Here is a 6,624-nt window from a genome sequence, read left to right as displayed (position 1 = left end):
TCAAGAAATTAAAAACGCGTAATTTTAGAGTTTAAAAAAAAACCGTGATTATTCCTGTTAACTGGGGGAAGCCATTTTCTTTCTTCTTTTTTCTCGTTGTGTCCGGAATTCTAGCTTGGGGCGAAGTGACGTCAGCTCCGACCAACTCAAGTATGCACAGTGTAAACAAACGCAGTCATTTACGACAAGGCGCTTCGCTTTCATCAACCTGACTTGTAAAATAACATAAATGACTTGATTTTTAATGAACTATTTTACTAAATATATTTCAATTTGCATAAAGAGAACGAAATTGGGTTATAGTATTTTTCTCTCTTAAAAATCCAAAGGAAAAAAAAGAGCATATTATTAGGCCAACTGGTAGGCTACGTTGGAGCAAAACCGACCACTCACGATACCCAAGTGATAATGTGCTTTTCTTTGGGACTACGTATTTGGTCAGTTCTGTGATTTTAGGTGGGAGAGTTTTACAGAATGATTTACAGTAATAAAGCATGACGGCTGATAAAGTTTATTACCATTTTAGGGATGTCACGTATATCCCAACCCTGTGATGTTAAACAAATACAGCCTAAAGGTAATTTTGTGTCTAGACCGGTAATTAATGGCTGGTCTACCTACAAATGTACACCTGCTGATCAGGAATCACAGATAGACCACTGAAAGTACCGGTATATACCAATTAACTTAAGAAACCCACTCCGTTTATCATTTCAGTACGTAAGTTATTGGATGGGCAAGACATGATACAGTTATTTCGACACTTTAACAACGGTGGTATATTCTGTATTGCAAAATAATATATACCCCTGCCAAGCATTTGTCGCCAACTCTTTCTATTGTCCGAACCAATTTGTTAACAACTACAAAAAAATGACTCCCCTACCTTTAATTGCAGATTTCGGCCAGACACAAATCGAAAAAAAGTCTGATTACACACACGAGACTGTGTCGCCGATATTGTCTTTGCTGAGATTGCATAGGGAAAAATACATGCAGTTTTCTGCCGTCTGCCATGTTGCTTGTTTATGGAATACTCTTCAAGAGGGGTGAAAGCCTCCAAAGTATGTAACACAATTAATATGAAATCGATGATCTCTAGTGGTATCATTAAAATAATAATAATAATAAATAATAATAATAATATGACGTCATCACGTTTGCTTTTATATCATAACATGTTATGACGTTGTTAAATTAAGTCCTATTCTTTCACCCCTCTTAAAAAGTCAAAATGGCAGCTGATACAAAATTACATGCTTTTTTCCCTATGCGCTCTCAGCGAAGTCGATATAGATGACATGGTTAGCATCTGGTATGTGGAATCTGTGTCATTGTAATGTTTTTTTCAAGATTTGTGTCTGGACAAACTTTGAAGGAAATCTAACGGCAATTAAAGGTAGGAGAGTAATTTTTCGTAGTTGTTAACAATTTGGTTCGGACAATAGACAGGTTTTTACGCTACACATTACACCAAATGACCACTTCGGAAACCAGTCAAAATATTTTGCAAAAGTTTAGCGAAAACCGGATGGTTGAACGTAAGCCTATTTACAGGTCTGCATTTGAGCAGCCACATCTTTCAATATGTCATCATAGTATTCTCCCAATACCCTACCGAATAACTTGTATTAAACAGCTACCTGTCTTAAGATGGCAGATTAAAACATCTCCTTTGATAAAGTTGCAATAATGGTGGTTCCCGCCTAAAAATATTCATTTAATTTTTGCCTTGAAACATACAGTTTACATCTCTAGCTATATGCCTATATAAAAAAATACAACCAAATAATTCCATTTACTAGTATAATTTTAATTTTTTTTTTTTTTTAAAGTAGAAATCTTGAGTGTGTCACACGCATCAACCCGTGACGTCACTGTTTTATGCGTACACGTTCAACACTAAGTTTACCCAGAATTCTTTGCGGTCAGCGGACAAAAAACCGCAAAGATAGTGGCCATGCTGTATTTAGCCAAACATTAATTTTTTTTATTATTCTAGAGTTAATTATGGAAAGATTATGCGTGGGATCAATTAATTTGTAGTTATTTATTAAAAATAAATGTGAAAAATAACGAAATATTGTAGGACCTGTAAAACAAGTATGATTGTACAAGACAAAAAAAAAAAAAAAAAAAAACATTACAAATATCAGTGAGTTTGTTCGTTTAATGAAGTGAAAACAGAACAAGTATAAATATGACACACTATTTTAATATAATAATATAACAAAATATATCTGCAATTAAAAAAAATAAAACCATTACAAATATCAGTTTGTTTTGTTTAAAGACACCACTAGAGCACAGATTAATTAATCATCGGCTATTGGATGTCAAACATTTGGTAATTTTGACATATTGTCTTATAGCAAAGGTTCTTTTATATGCAAAAATCCCACAGACAGGATAGCACATACCACTGCCTTTGATATACCAGTCGTGGTGCACTGGCTGGAATGAGAAACAGCTCATTGGGACCACTGGCAGGGGCGATCCTACACCAACCACGCATCGGGCAGATGCTTTACCACTGGGCTACGTCCCATCCCGTCTGTTCATTCAATGAAGTAAACAGGGAACAAGTGAAAATGTGGCATACTGTAATATAATACAGTATAGTAATATAATAAATAAATAACACCATTTCTATATATTGAGATAGAAAAATATACAGCCAGACAATAGATATAGATACAATATATAGATATATAAAATCAACAAACCTCAGCAATCTGGGCTGTCCGTCTAGGACAGGGAATTAGTGGATAGTTGGTTTTGGTTAACGAGATATAAGTCAGCGTAGTTGTCTTACACCTACCCACTGATCGAGTTGTTAAACTTGTGCTCTGGATGGAAGCCGGTATCAGGATGAGAATTCGGTACCTACCAATTGTAGGTTTGATGGCTTAACCAATAAACAACCCCAAATGTATGAGAAAGTCACTAGCCTTCACACAAGCTTTGACTAGTGCCCTATGTATTATAGTAACACAGTTGATAATTTCCACTAGCCCTCACAGCAGCTTTTGCTAGTGCCCTATGTATTATAGTAATACAGCTGATAATTTCCACTAGCCTTCACACAAGCTTTGACTAGTGCCCTATGTATTATAGTAATACAGTTGATAATTTCCACTAGCCCTCACAGCAGCTTTTGCTAGTGCCCTATGTATTATAGTAATACAGCTGATAATTTCCACTAGCCTACAGAAGATAATTTCCACTAGCCTTATAGTACACAAGCTCACAGAAGCTAGTGCCCTATGTATTATAGTAATACAGTTGATAATTTCCACTAGCCCTCACAGCAGCTTTTGCTAGTGCCCTATGTATTATAGTAATACAGCTGATAATTTCCACTAGCCCTCACAGAAGCTTTGACTAGTGCCCTATGTATTATAGTAATACAGTTGATAATTTCCACTAGCCTTCACACAAGCTTTGACTAGTGCCCTATGTATTATAGTAATACAGCTGATAATTTCCACTAGCCTTCACACAAGCTTTGACTAGTGCCCTATGTATTATAGTAATACAGTTGATAATTTCCACTAGCCCTCACAACAGCTTTTGCTAGTGCCCTATGTATTATAGTAATACAGCTGATAATTTCCACTAGCCCTCACAGAAGCTTTGACTAGTGCCCTATGTATTAAAGTAATACAGTTGATAATTTCCACTAGCCCTCACAGAAGCTTTGGCTAGTGCCCTATGTATTATAGTAATACAGTTGATAATTTCCACTAGCCCTCACAGCAGCTTTTGCTAGTGCCCTATGTATTATAGTAATACAGCTGATAATTTCCACTAGCCCTCACAGAAGCTTTGACTAGTGCCCTATGTATTATAGTAATACAGCTGATAATTTCCACTAGCCCTCACAGAAGCTTTGACTAGTGCCCTATGTATTAAAGTAATACAGTTGATAATTTCCACTAGCCCTCACAGAAGCTGTGGCTAGTGCCCTATGTTTTATAGTATTACAGTTGATAATTTCCACTAGCCCTCACAGAAGCTTTGGCTAGTGCCCTATGTATTATAGTAATACAGCTGATAATTTCCACTAGCCCTCACAGAAGCTGTGGCTAGTACCCTATGTTTTCTAGTATTACAGTTGATAATTTCCACTAGCCCTCACAGAAGCTTTGGCTAGTGCCCTATGTATTATAGTAATACAGTTGATAATTTCCACTAGCCCTCACAGCAGCTTTTGCTAGTGCCCTATGTATTATAGTAATACAGCTGATAATTTCCACTAGCCCTCACAGAAGCTTTGACTAGTGCCCTATGTATTAAAGTAATACAGTTGATAATTTCCACTAGCCCTCACAGAAGCTTTGGCTAGTGCCCTATGTATTATAGTAATACAGTTGATAATTTCCACTAGTCTTCACAGAAGCTTTGGCTAGTGCCCTATATATTATAGTATTACAGTTGAGAATTTACACTAGCACTCACAGAAGCTTTGGCTAGTGTCCTATGTATTATAGTAATACTGTTGATAATGTCCACTAGCACTCACAGAAGCTTTGACTAGTGCCCTATGTATTATAGTAATACAGTTGATAATTTACACCAGCCCTCACAGAAGCTTTGGCTAGTGCCCTATGTATTATAGTAATACAGTCGATAATTTCCACCAGCTCTCACAGAAGCTTTGACTAGTGTCCTATGTATTATAGTAATACAGTCGATAATTTACACTATCACTCACAGAAGCTTTGACTAGTGCCCTATGTATTATAGTAATACAGTTGATAATTTACACTATCACTCTCAGAAGCTTTGGCTAGTGTCCTATGTATTATAGTAATACTGTTGATAATGTCCACTAGCACTCGCAGAAGCTTTGACTAGTGCCCTATGTATTATAGTAATACAGCTGATAATTTCCACTAGCTCTCAGAGAAGCTTTGACTAGTACCCTATGTATTATAGTAATAAGCTGATAATTTCCACTAGCCCTCACAGAAGCTTTGACTAGTACCCTATGTATTATAGTAATACAGCTGATAATTTCCACCAGCTCTCACAGAAGCTTTGACTAGTGTCCTATGTATTATAGTATTAGTTGATAATTTCCACTAGCCCTCACAGAAGCTTTGGCTAGTACCCTATGTATTATAGTATTACAGTTGATAATCTCCACTAGCCCTCACAGAAGCTTTGGCTAGTGCCCTATGTATTATAGTAATACAGTTGATAATCTCCACTAGCCCTCACAGAAGCTTTGGCTAGTGCCCTATGTATTATAGTAATACAGTTGATAATTTCCAGTAGCCCTCACAGAAGCTTTGGCTGGTGCCCTATGTATTATAGTAATACAGTTGATAATTTCCACCAGCCCTCACAGAAGCTGTGGCTAGTGTCGGGACTATGTATTATAGTAATACAGTTGATAATCTCCACTAGCCCTCACAGAAGCTTTGGCTAGTGCCCTATGTATTATAGTAATACAGTTGATAATCTCCACTAGCCCTCACAGAAGCTTTGGCTAGTGCCCTATGTATTATAGTAATACAGTTGATAATCTCCACTAGCCCTCACAGAAGCTTTGGCTAGTGCCGTATGTATTATAGTAATACAGTTGATAATCTCCACTAGCCCTCACAGAAGCTTTGGCTAGTGCCCTATGTATTATAGTAATACAGTTGATAATCTCCACTAGCCCTCACAGAAGCTTTGGCTAGTACCCTATGTATTATAGTAATACAGTTGATAATCTCCACTAGCCCTCACAGAAGCTTTGGCTAGTGCCCTATGTATTATAGTAATACAGTTGATAATCTCCACTAGCCCTCATAGAAGCTTTGGCTAGTGCCCTATGTATTATAGTAATACAGTTGATAATCTCCACTAGCCCTCACAGAAGCTTTGGCTAGTGCCCTATGTATTATAGTAATACAGTTGATAATCTCCACTAGCCCTCACAGAAGCTTTGGCTAGTGCCCTATGTATTATAGTAATACAGTTGATAATCTCCACTAGCCCTCACAGAAGCTTTGGCTAGTGCCGTATGTATTATAGTATTACAGTTGATAATCTCCACTAGCCCTCATAGAAGCTTTGGCTAGTACCCTATGTATTATAGTATTACAGTTGATAATCTCCACTAGCCCTCACAGAAGCTTTGGCTAGTGCCGTATGTATTATAGTATTACAGTTGATAATCTCCACTAGCCCTCACAGAAGCTTTGGCTAGTGCCCTATGTATTATAGTAATACAGTTGATAATTTCCACTAGCCCTCACAGAAGCTTTGGCTAGTGCCCTATGTATTATAGTAATACCGTTGATAATCTCCACTAGCCCTCACAGAAGCTTTGGCTAGTACCCTATGTATTATAGTAATACAGTTGATAATTTCCACTAGCCCTCACAGAAGCTTTGGCTAGTGCCCTATGTATTATAGTAATACCGTTGATAATCTCCACTAGCCCTCACAGAAGCTTTGGCTAGTACCCTATGTATTATAGTAATACAGTTGATAATTTCCACTAGCCCTCACAGAAGCTTTGGCTAGTGCCCTATGTATTATAGTAATACAGTTGATAATCTCCACTAGCCCTCATAGAAGCTTTGGCTAGTACCCTATGTATTATAGTAATACAGTTGATAATTT

The sequence above is a fragment of the Gigantopelta aegis genome, chromosome 9 (genome assembly GCF_016097555.1).
Source record: "Gigantopelta aegis isolate Gae_Host chromosome 9, Gae_host_genome, whole genome shotgun sequence".
NCBI classification, from domain to species: domain Eukaryota; kingdom Metazoa; phylum Mollusca; class Gastropoda; order Neomphalida; family Peltospiridae; genus Gigantopelta; species Gigantopelta aegis.
This window is presented reverse-complemented; position numbering follows the sequence as displayed.